Raw genomic sequence first — 12,059 nt, 5'->3', positions numbered from 1 at the left:
TTGGCCACGGGGAGCGCGACGGGGCGAGAGAGCGGGCAGGTGGCGGGGCGTGAGCACAGGAACCGACTCTTGGGCTTCTGTCCGGGGCGCCGCTGCCGCGTCCTAAAGGGCCCTGCTTCTCCCCGCCCCCTGCTTTCTCCCCTCCCCCTTCTGGAGACCACCCCCTTTCCCCCGACGCTCCTGCGCGCGGGCCCACCTCCACTTCGTCCCTCACTGTAGGTCCGCTCTGTCCCACCACATCCTTCCACCCAGGGCTCAGCCTCCCGGAGAGTAAGAATCCCTTGGGGGCTTCAGTAGGATTGGCGCGGAAATGAAGAGTGGGCGCTTTTGTCTCCTTTTCGGTTCAGTTCGCGAGTTAATTTGCACGCTTCCCGTGTGGCCGGCACTGGGCTGCTGGGGAAATGCAAAGGACAAAAGGCATGGTCTTGACCTTCAAACAGATTTCACTCCCTCTATCCTGGGTTTTCACTGACCCGCTGATGTGTGTGTGCTTGGGACAATGATTTTGGTGTTGAGTTGGGAGGAGGTTCGCATCCTCTAGATCAGCTTAGCGTTAGCCCCTAACAGTCCCCCTTAGTGACCATGGCAGTTCCCCAACCCTGTGAGCATCTAGTAAGATGTAAGTTCTGGACACTGAGAAACCTGCTCCCTTCCTCGCTGCCCACTCTGCACTCCCCCGGGGGTGGGGGGTGATCCCTTAGTCACCTGGGCCCTACCCACCGATCTGGAGGCATTTGCTGAAGGAGAGGTCCCAGAATGCCCTGCTTCATGGGTATTGGGGAGGGTGTGAGAGAACACCCTGGAGTACGGTCATCTATAGTTCCCTCCAATAATGCAGATGGACGGAGCAGGGTGGCCTCCCCTCAGTGTTCTGTTTGATTTACTGAGTCATCCGTCCAAGTTGTCTCCCACCCCCCAGCATTCCAGCTGGACCTGCCATCTCCCAGGGCTCTGACCCTAACAGAGATCTTTGTCTGACAGACTCTCTTGGTACGGGATGGACCATTAAGCTGCCCCCAGCCAGATTTAATTTCTCAGTACAGTCGTACATCACAGAACGGTACTGTCAACAAGAGACTGCAGGTACAAAGGTGGTTCCATAAGATTATGAAGGAGCTGAAACATGCTTATCGCTCAGTGAGGTCACAGCCACTGTAATGTCCTTGCCCAACACGTTACTCATGTGTTTGTCATGATTCTGATATAAACAAACCTGTGCTGCCAATTGTACAAAAGTATAGTAGGTACAATTCTGCACAGTATATAATACTATATACTATTATTTTTAAATAGTTTTTATATATTTTTATTGACTTCAGAGAGGAAGGGAGAGAGAGATAAAAACATCAATGACGAGAGAGAATCCACCAGCTTGCCTTCTGCACACTCCACACTAGGAATCGAGCCCGCAACCCTGGCATGTGCCCTGACCAGGAATCAAATCGTGACCTCCGGATCCACAGGTCGACACTCAAACACTGAGCCACACTGGTGGGGCTGAGTATCTTGACTGCATTATTTTCTCTTGTGCTTGATTATATCTCGTGTTGCTGTATACAGTGACATGCCTTACACGTCTGTAGCCTGGAGTAATAGGTTAAGTGCACTCCATGATGCTCCACAATGAAGAAATCACCTAATGACACATTCCTCAGAGCGCATCCCTGTTGTTAAGCAGTGAGTTACTGTACTTCTGTGCCACACTTCCCCCCACCGGAGCCCTCCACTCCAGCTCTTTCTAACTTTAGGACTCAGAGCCATTTGATGCAACTCAACAGCTATTTACCAAGCGGCCATCTGGCCCTGATGATGAGGTAAGTGCTCAGTAAGGCAAGTTCCTGATCTTAAGAAACTAACCATGTTATGGGAGAGCCTTTGGTAAGATAAACAAATCCCTGGTTGTCAGAGGCTTTGCGGAGGAGAAATGTTTAGATGGAAATGTGATGGGGATTTCATGGGTACATCCGATTTGAAATTGATGCTTGCAAGTCTACCAGGAGAAATGTAGGGATAGAAGGGCACCCAGAGCAGGGAGATCGGCCAAAGTCAGGACATGGAAATGGGAAAGTGAGGTTGGAAAAAGGAAGCCGAATCCAGTTGACGTGTGTGGAGGTTTGGCTTCATTTGGTGGGCAGAGGGGTACAATTGTCCACGTGTGAGTAAAGGAGTGAAATAGACAGAGCTGGACTTCTAGAAATCACTAGAATGGTGTCCAGATCTGACAGCAGTAAAAAGTGCCAGGTAGCCCTAACCGGTTTGGCTCAGTGGATAGAGAGTCAGCCTACGGACTGAAGGGTCCCAGGTTCGATTCCAGTCAAGGGCATGTACCTTGGTTGCGGGCACATCCCCAGTGGAGAGTGTGCAGGAGGCAGCTGATCGATGTTTCTCTCTCACTGATGTTTCTAACTCTCTATCCCTCTCCCTTCCTCTCTGTGAAAAATCAATAAAATATATTCTTTTAAAAAATTTTTTTAAAAAGTGACAGGCATGGGGAGGTTGTTGGCCACGCCTCCTTGGTGTCCCCTGGCATCTTGTGCCTGCCTGGTAACATTTGTTTCTGTTGCTCTCATGCTTGGAGCCTGAGCACCTTCAAAGTAGGACAGTGTCTAGCGTGACTCTTCAATTGAAATCTAATGCAAACCACACGTTAAAATATAGTAAAAAAGAAATAGATGGAACCCATCTTAATAATATACTTTATTTAACCCAATATATGCAAATTATTATCATTTCAATGTGGAATCAATATTAAAAATTATTACTGAGAGATTTAACATTCCCCTTTTTTAAAAATATACTAAACCCTCAAGCTCTGATGTGTATTTTGTGCTTACAACACATTTCAATTTGAACTAGCCGAAGTTCAAATTCTCAATGGCTATATGAGGAGAGACTACCATGTTGGATAGGGCATGGATCTAAAATATAGTGCCTGGCACCTAGTCCATACTCATTAAATGTGGTGAGTGATACCATCTCTAAAAATACTCCTGGCAGGGCTCTTCATTCTCAATCTCCATTGCAATGCCCAGCAGCTGGGGATGAAAGATTGCGATGGATGTATTGAGAGGATAGGAGAGGCACTTATTTGTTCATTTGGCTACTCACTTTCCTTTTGAGATTCTCCTTCCACCTCTGCAAAAATTTCTCAATCTCCTAGCCAAGAAAGAACCCTGGAGGTGAGCAGGCGAAGTGAGGCTAATTAGACCGATGCAAAGTTTCAATGAGCTTTCTCTTGCCAATGAGTCTGAAGACTACTCCCCAATTCTTTTCTCCTAGTTCTCTGATTAATAGTCACATATACACACCACCACCACCAACAGCCCCGTCTTTTTAAGTCCCTTTCTAACCACCATGAGGTTCAGAGCTCTACTCCAGAAAGGCATCAATCACAGAACCTCCTTCATCAGCTGAAGCTTAGAGAAGCAGAAGGGCTTAGCCAAAGCCCCAAGCCAAGTTACATAGGCTGGTCTAGGACAGTGCCCAGAACCCAGAGGCTCTGTAAATACTTGTTGAGTGAACCAGGTCCTCCATTCCTAGTCTCTGCTTTGCCCACTGTTCCTGGAGCATCCCTTGCTCTGCATTCCTCATGAGTCCTCTGCAAGGGATATGTACCGGTAAGTCCTTAGGCCTGAGTCTGTCTGTGCTGTGCAGTGAGGACTTGTTGAGAGATGGGGACAGGCTGAAACTGGTTTTCTCCCCTCCCCCTAACCCCTGCCCTTTCCCATTTGAAAAGTATTTCATCAACTCCACCCTTTCAAGGTTTACTGTGACTAAGAACTACTTGTACTATTATTTACATACTATTTTTAATGTAAGTCAATTCACTTTTTTCATTTTTACTTAAAGCTATTTTAAAAATAAACTTTATATCACTACCATAAATGGAAATGCTGTATTAATGGCCATATATAGATAGCAACCACAAAAATAAACACAAGGAGACAGAAGTCATTCAGTTTGAGCTGCATACTGTTGTTTACTGAGGCCTCTGAGCCTGCGCACTCACTCTGCCTGGTTAACAAAAGATGAGCCAGTCTAAGGGACGCATTAGGCAGGCCAGAGCCCAGCTGAGATTTTTTTCCATTAAGCAATCAGAAGGAGAGGAATATTTTTCAAAATATCTTATTGAAATATAACATATGTGCATAAAAGCACACATATCATAAAGTTGATAAATATTCAAAACTGGCCATCCCACCTGAAAGAGAAGAGTAACTGTGCTCAGGAGCCCCCTTCTTACTTCCTTCCGGACATTACCTCCCTGGTCCATGGGCAGCCATATCCTGACTTCTACAGAACCAATGAGTTTTGCCTGTTTTTGCATTTCATATATATGAACACACACAATATGTAGTCTTTTCCTCTCTGGTTCTTTTTGGCTTGGCATTATGCTTGTGAAATTTGGGTGTATTCTTGCATGTAGCTGTTGGGTACTTGTCACTGTTGGGTAATGTTCCAGGGTAGGACTCCACCACATACATGCATCTGTTCCACTGTTGATGGGCACTTGGATAGTTTCCAGTGTTGGAGTCTTGGGAACACAGCTGCTGTCCTCTTGAGCGTGTGCGCACATTTGTTGGATCTATACCTCGACAAAGAAGTTCTGAGTCATGGGGTATGCATGTGTTCAGCTTTAGTAGATGTAGTCAGAAAGTTTTGCCCAGTAGATGTGTACATTTATACTCTTATCACAATATATGAGGTGCTGGGAGGGGGAAGTGTCCCCCTCCCTTCCCTCCTCTGGTTCTTTTGACTGGTTGAATAATTAAAATGAGGTAATTTGCAGAAGAGCAGACATTCAGTAATTAGATGTTTGCCCTGCCCTATAAATAGTTCATGAAAAGTTATTTCTGGTAATAACTCTTATTATGGACAAGGTCCTTAATTTAAATTCTTCCAAGTAGTTAAAGAAGAGGGGACGGGCAGGAGTTTCTCTTCAGCCTGAAGGTTTAGCTCAAAATAATTCATGTCACAGAGGCACATCTTGAGAAGACTAATTCTGAATTGCTACAGAGGGTTTCACTTGCTCCCCATTCTGGCCAACACTTGGCATGTTCCATTCTTTTGCAATGCATCCATTCTGGTGGATATGTAGTTGTATCTTATTGTGGTGGGTTGCAGGCTTCATCCCCAGTGGGAGGCATGCAGGAGGCAGCCGATCAATGATTCTCTTTTATCATTGATGTTTCTATCTCTCTCCCCTTTTCCTTTCCTCTCTGAAATCAATAAAAATATATTTCAAATGGAGAGGACATTAAAAGGTGATCCTTTTGGTGAGAATGTGAGCACTGGTGGCTGGTGGAGGACTCAAGAGAAAGGGCACCCAGGCCAGCTGTCAGAGTGATGTCCAGCCTCCACTCACTGGCTATGCCATTTGGGTCAAGTTACTTCACCTCTTCCAGCCTCAGTTTCCTCATTCTTAATAAGGGAATGATAATAATGGTGCCTAGTTTAGAACGTTGCTGGAAAGAGTAAATGAAACAATCCAAGTACGTTCTAAGCACTCTGCCCGGCATGCAGCCTCAACAATAGGTAGCCATGCTATTCTTATCTCATGCTTTTGAAGAGGAACCATATCCCCTGGCACCATGCAGGCCTGGAGCACAAGGCTGAGTTCCTCAGTGTGAGGACAGGAAATCACCAGGGACATCCCTTCCCCTGGTTAAGCTGGGGAGATGTTTGCAGGAGGAGGACCTCACCAAGCTACATGGGAAGGGGTGGGAGCTGTCCCTGGTGTGTAGTGAAGCAGAAAGGGGACACCTGGGTACACAGAGCCTCCAGGAAGTGCACTGAAGGGAATCAAGAAAGAAATAGGAGAAGACATCAGAGCACAGTGGCCCTCCGAGGCCTGGAAGAAGGCACAGAACTGGCTATGGGGTTCCAGAACCTCTCCCTGCCGTAAGGAGGTCCGGCTGGTCTGATGGCCATAGTAACAGACAGTCAAGGGCAATGACAAGAGAAAAGAGGAACAACGATAAGAGCAGTAGGTCTATGCAAACACGTTCACGAGCATTTTTTTTTTCATTTAATTTTCATACGTGTCAAATGAGGCTAGAGAGGTCAAGTGACCTGTCCACAGTCACCCACGAGTATATTACAGAGCTAGATGTTCCCAGAGGAGCCGAGCAAGCAGAACCCTGATTCGAGATCTGCTGCTAACTCCCAGGTATGTGGCCACTACCCCAAAGCTTACATCTTAAAACAGCCATTTGTATCATCTTTGGTGGTTCTGTAGACTAACTGGGCTCAACTGGGTAATTTTCACATGGGCTCTTTCATGTGGTCCCAGAAGCAGGGACTTGGGTCATCTGAAGGCCTGACGGAGCTCAGCATACAGAGTGTTGCTCACTCACTCGGCCAGCAGTGGAGGCTGGCTGCTGGCTGGCAGCTGAGCTGAGTCAACAACAGCCCCTACCTGTGGCTCCACCACGTGGTTTGGTTTCTCAGAGCACGGTGGTGGGGTGGTGGGTTTGGAGAGGGACTACCAGGCATGCCCCAGGAGGCCAGGGGGAAGCTGCAAGGCTTCTTGGCATCCAAATGTCAACCCAAGATCATGTGGAGGCCACCTCTGGAAAGCACAGCAAGCACGGCCTCCACCCTCCTCCTTGATAAGAACATCTGTATGTAGGCCAGGCTGTCACTTCTCAAACTGCTGGTCCTTCCTTGTGGAGGGGCATCTGAGGCTCTCCAGAGGCAGGCTGGGAGGAATGAAAGGATTAACCCATTTCCCTCCATTGGGTCACCCACTCCTTCCCTGCCCCAGAGGCTCAGTTTTACAAAGAGCTTCAAGCCTTGGGTAGAGGGGCTACCCATCAAAAAATCACACATTTACCCTCCTCTTTTGAAAGGTTGTTGAAGTCAAGATGCTGTGGAAATCCTTGATTCAGGACTGTGGGACCCCTGGAATTCTCCACTGGAATCCCTCCACTGGAATTCTCTAGTTCGGGTCAACAAACTTTCTCAGTAAAGGGCCCTGTGGTAAATATTTTAGGTGTAGCCACACCTATTCAACTCTGCATTGTGGCCCCAAAGCAGCCAAGGATGACATTCAAACACGTGAGCATGGCTAGGTTCCAGTAACATTTTATTCATGAGAACACACAGAGGCCAGATCGACCCCAGGTTTGCAGTGTGCCGACTCCTGCACTAAGGCCTCCATAATTACAGATAGCAGGCCGCTTTCTTTCAAACACTGTCAGGCCCAGGAGATAATATGGACCCTGGAGTATTACTTCCCAGCCTGCATCCCACTCACCACTCATTGCAGCATCCCCACATGTGACCTCAAGGGAGCAACAGGATGCCTATTGGAAAGACCAGCCACAAAACATCCCAGTTCCCACAGCTTCCCTCTCAGTCCCCACTCTCAGGGTCCCCACTCCCTCCCAGAGCCCCACAGGGAGGTGTCCGGGTCCCCACTGACATCAGTAGAGAGTCTCAAGTGGACACCTGGCCAGGTCCCGGCAGACCCTTCTGGTCATCTAAGACACCGAGCCAACGGGCACTCCCTGGGACAAGGAAGGCAGGAGAGGAGGCCAGGCAGATGCTGCAAATCAGAGGGAGAGAACTGGCTTTTCCTGGAAAAGGTTTCAAGCAGTGTTGCCTCACTTAGAGGGGTCTGCCCCTCCCCATCCCAGCTGCAGCTTTTCTTTCTAGGAACAAGAATACAACTGTTCCGTGATGCTCTATCTGGAATCGTTAAATAAACCTGTCAGTAGCCCACCACCCCCCTCCCTCGCCAATAACCGCCCATCTTATTCCACTGGGGGATCTCCTGAAACAATGGACTTCTTAATCCTAAATCTGTCTGCAGGCGTCCCCTGCACCGCGGCCCCATCCCGATTCCCTGCTGTCCCCCTTCCCTGGCCCTCCACTGGAGAAAGACTGCTCACACTTGCTGCCTCCAACCCCTCTCTATAGATTCCTGGTTTTGAGTCTTCATGTTTCTTTTTAGTAACTTTCAGTTCACTTTAAAATTGTACTTGGTTTTTCTCCCTCTCCCTGCTCCTCCCAGGGGGTCTCTCTCTCTCTTGCTTGCTCAGTGGCTCTCAGCCACACAATACAGTCTGAGCAAACTTGCTCAGGCCCCACAATTATCTCATCTCCCCACCCCACCCCCTCACCCTCTGGAGGCCCCTGAGAAGCAGGCAAAGACAAACAAATAAAGGATGGGAGGAGACCCAGCCAGCCTCCGCCAGGCGGCCAGGCGCTGGCTCAGCTGCCTCCTACTCCCCGCAGGCAACAGCCTCCCCCAAAGTCCCAAGAACAAAAAAATCTGAACCCTCCTACAGGTGAAACCCAAGCCCACTGCAAAGGCGTGTTGCTATGCAGGCTCCAGAATCTGTGTGTCCAGCTGAGCACACAGACTTCCCCCCTCCCCAGTCCCCCACTCCTTTCAAGTCACACATACATTATGGCCCTAACTCCCCTTTCCAGGAAATGTGTTGTCTCAGCAGAGAGTCAGGGAGAGCAAGAAGTAGCTGTAGGCACGTAGGCAGTTTGGTCTGGTACAAAATTGCTGCCTGGTGTTGGTGGCGAAAAAAAAAAAAGGTTTTGCATGGCACCCTTCTGCCTCCCCACCTCTTGCCCACCTAGGGAAGGCTGTGTGGACAACACACTATAGCCACACAGCAGCCCTGGTCCTCTTTTGCTCTGGAGTTACTCAACCTCCCTTCTCCTATCAGTCTCAAGCGAGGCTGAGGAGGAAGGGAGAGAGACAAGGATGGGAGGAAAGGATGAAATCATCCAGGTTGGAAACTAAGTCACTTGGGGTGAGTGGGTAGCAAAGAATCCTTGCCTAGAGGAAGAGGGTGACCCTGAGTTTGGAGATTCTCTACAGGCCAGTGTGGGGTGAAGGAAGCTCCCTGTGGTGCAGGACTCTCTTCTAATGTCATTCTTGCTCCTCTCCTGGTAGAGCACCTTCCTGGCGGTGGGGCACCGCCTCTGTCCCCACTGATGGTTCCTGAGGCCGCCACTCAGGAATGAGCTCTGTGCAGACTGTCCAAGGTCTGCATTTATATTATTTGTGTTTCTTTTTGTGTGTCTTCCAAACATCTCCTTCACTTCCCCAGGGCACTGAGAGCTGTGTGCACCCTTCCCCCTGACCCCCCCCCTGCCTGGCTTTGCCCACAGCACACGGAGCTCACCCCACTCTCCCTATGTGCCCACGTGCGGATAGCCTCAGTGAGTCCTCTTGCATATATGAAAGAACTTGGGCCTAAAGAAATGAAGCTCCTCCTTGCTCAAGGTCATTGGACGAATCTATGGTTTCACTCTCGCAGCACCGATCACTCCACTTGGCACTCCCTGCTCTTAATCCGAGCTGTGGGAGTGCCCTTGGGTACAGAACTGAGCAGCATTTCCCAAACATCAGTCACTTGGGAGCCTGCCTCTGATTGGTGCACCACCTGGAATGATTATTTCCTTCAGATTTATCTTGAAACCAACTCACTCATTTTCCTTAAATAAAATACCGCAAGCAATGTGTCTGAAACCACCTGTTTAATATACTACTTTTTCTTTACACATGAAAACAAAATACATACCTTGTCAAATAAAGGATGACCTTTGGTATACCACCTAAAATTAGTTTGCGTGCCATTACAAAATGTGCGAGGCTTTTCATCTATTGCAAGTTACGTATCTGAGGCAAGTCTCTGAGGTTCAGTCCTTTCATCTACAAAATGGGGATAAAATGCCTGCTCTGCCTTCATGAGAAAATAGAAACCCCATGAAGGGCAATGGGCAGCATAAAGAGCGATCAAGTAGAAAGGAAATGTTTAGCAGATGACATATCCAGGAGAATGGCATAAGGTTTAATAAGCATGGAAAAATTTTTATAAAAAGTATAAATGGCTAAAAGATGAAGGAATAGAACTCAAAAGAACAGGAACCCTGTACCAGATATTGCAAAGATGTAACAGAAACAGTAGAGAAATGTGCAGTCTATTAAGAGAAACAATACCCATCCACATGAAATACACAAATAAAAGAGCCTATGGGAATTATCACTCATAATTCTATTGAGCTATAAATGCAAAGCAAGGGGACAATGAGCCTCCAAAGGGCTCATGCGGCTGTGGGGTGGGCTCTGCAGCCTAAGGTCATTGGCGAATCTATGGTGGACTGGGAAGGCATCCTGGAGGTGGTGTTAGAAGTCAGAGCCCTGGCTCTTTCATTCTGAGGATGTTCCTGGAGTCCTTTTTTCCACTCCCACATCTCAACGCCACATCCCCCATGGGTTTTGGCTGTGGACAGCAGGTGCTTGGTGGAAAGTGCTTTTCTGGGGCTGGTGGTTAGCAGGACATCCAAGCCATTAGGGGCAGCAGCATCCCTGTCCCTGGGGTGTCTCCCAGCGCTCAGCCCCCTCTGTTGCTCTGACTCCTTTCCACAGCACCCCACGGGCCCCTCTCAAGACCCACTGCGTCCATGTGCACCTGCTCCCCACTGGAAATCTTTCTGGCTGCCACCTCCAGGAAAACTTACCCTCCTCACCCTCTGCAATGTTTCTCTCTCCTCTCTGCAACTCATCACAGTGCAACTACTTCTAGCTTCTATTTCGTTGTTCCTCCCTGTCACATTGTAGCTTATTTGGGTTGAACTCTTTTGCTTTCTCTGCCTATTTTTATCCACTATTGTTATCTTCATGAAAGATTTTTTAAAATATATTTTTTATTGATTTCAGAAAGGAAGGGAGAAGGGAGAGATAGAAACATAAATGATGAGAGAGAATCATCAATCGGCTGCCTCCTGCATGCCCCACACTGAGGATTGAGCCCGTAACCCAGGTACAGTATATGCCCTGACTGGGAAGTGAACCATGACCTCCTGGTTCATAGGTCAACACTCAAACACTGAGTCACACCGGCCAGGTAAGGATTTTTTTTTTTTAATGTCCAGCTCACCCACTACTAGAAGCCTCTTTCTTTGACCCTTCTATAGAAAAGAGTCCTGGAGACTCTGCTGTATTGTAATGACAACCAGTGGCCATGAGTCCCTAAGGCAGTGATGGCGAACTTATGACATACGTGTCAGAGGTGACACGCGAATTCATTTTTTGGTTGATTTTTCTTTGTTAAATGGCATTTAAATATATAAAATAAATATCAAAAATATAAGAATTTGTTTTACTATGGTTGCAAATGTCAAAAAATTTCTATATGTGACACGGCACCAGAGTTAAGTTAGGGTTTTTCAAAATGCTGACATGCCGAGCTCAAAAGGTTCGCCATCACTGCCCTAAGGTATCACTGTCTGGGGCTTGGGGAGAAGGGCATATTTAGAATCACAATGAACTCCTACCACCATTACACACACACACACACACACACACATAATACACACTCACACACTCTCACACACACACAAGCATGAGTGGGGTGCAGCACTGGGCATCTTGTCAATAATTTCCAAATTGTACCTCCTGCCCACAAGCCAGAATGTCAAATCAATAATTATTCCCTTCCAATAAAGAAAAGCTGTGGTACATATGTACACTGGACTATTACTTGGCCATAAATAAGAATGAAACCTTACCATTTGTGATAATGGATGGAACTGGAGGGTATTATGCTAAATGAAATAAGTCAGTCAAAGAAAAACAAGTACCATATGATTTCTCTTATATGTGGAATCTAAAGAAACAATATAAACAAACAAACAGAAACAGAAACAGACTCACAGATACAAAGAACAGACTGATGGTTGCCAGAGGGGAGGGCGGTGTGGAACTGGGTTAAAAAGGTGAAGGGATTGAGAAGTATAGACTGGTAGTTACAGAATAGTCATGGGGATGTAAAGTACAGCTCAGGGAATAGAGTCAATAATATTGTAATAACTAGGTATGGTGCCAGGTGGGTACTGGAAACATCAGGGGAAACACTTTGGAAAGTATATGATTGTCTAACCACTATGCTGTACACTTGAAATTAATACAAAATAATATTAAATGTAAACTATAATTGAAAAAATAAAAAATGTAAAATAGTAATAATTATTATTATTCTATGTATAATAGTAAACAACCCAAGTCAATGATCTCAGCACCTACTCTTTGT

Source organism: Myotis davidii, unplaced genomic scaffold (genome assembly GCF_000327345.1).
Source record: "Myotis davidii unplaced genomic scaffold, ASM32734v1 scaffold575, whole genome shotgun sequence".
Lineage (NCBI taxonomy): Eukaryota > Metazoa > Chordata > Mammalia > Chiroptera > Vespertilionidae > Myotis > Myotis davidii.
This window is presented reverse-complemented; position numbering follows the sequence as displayed.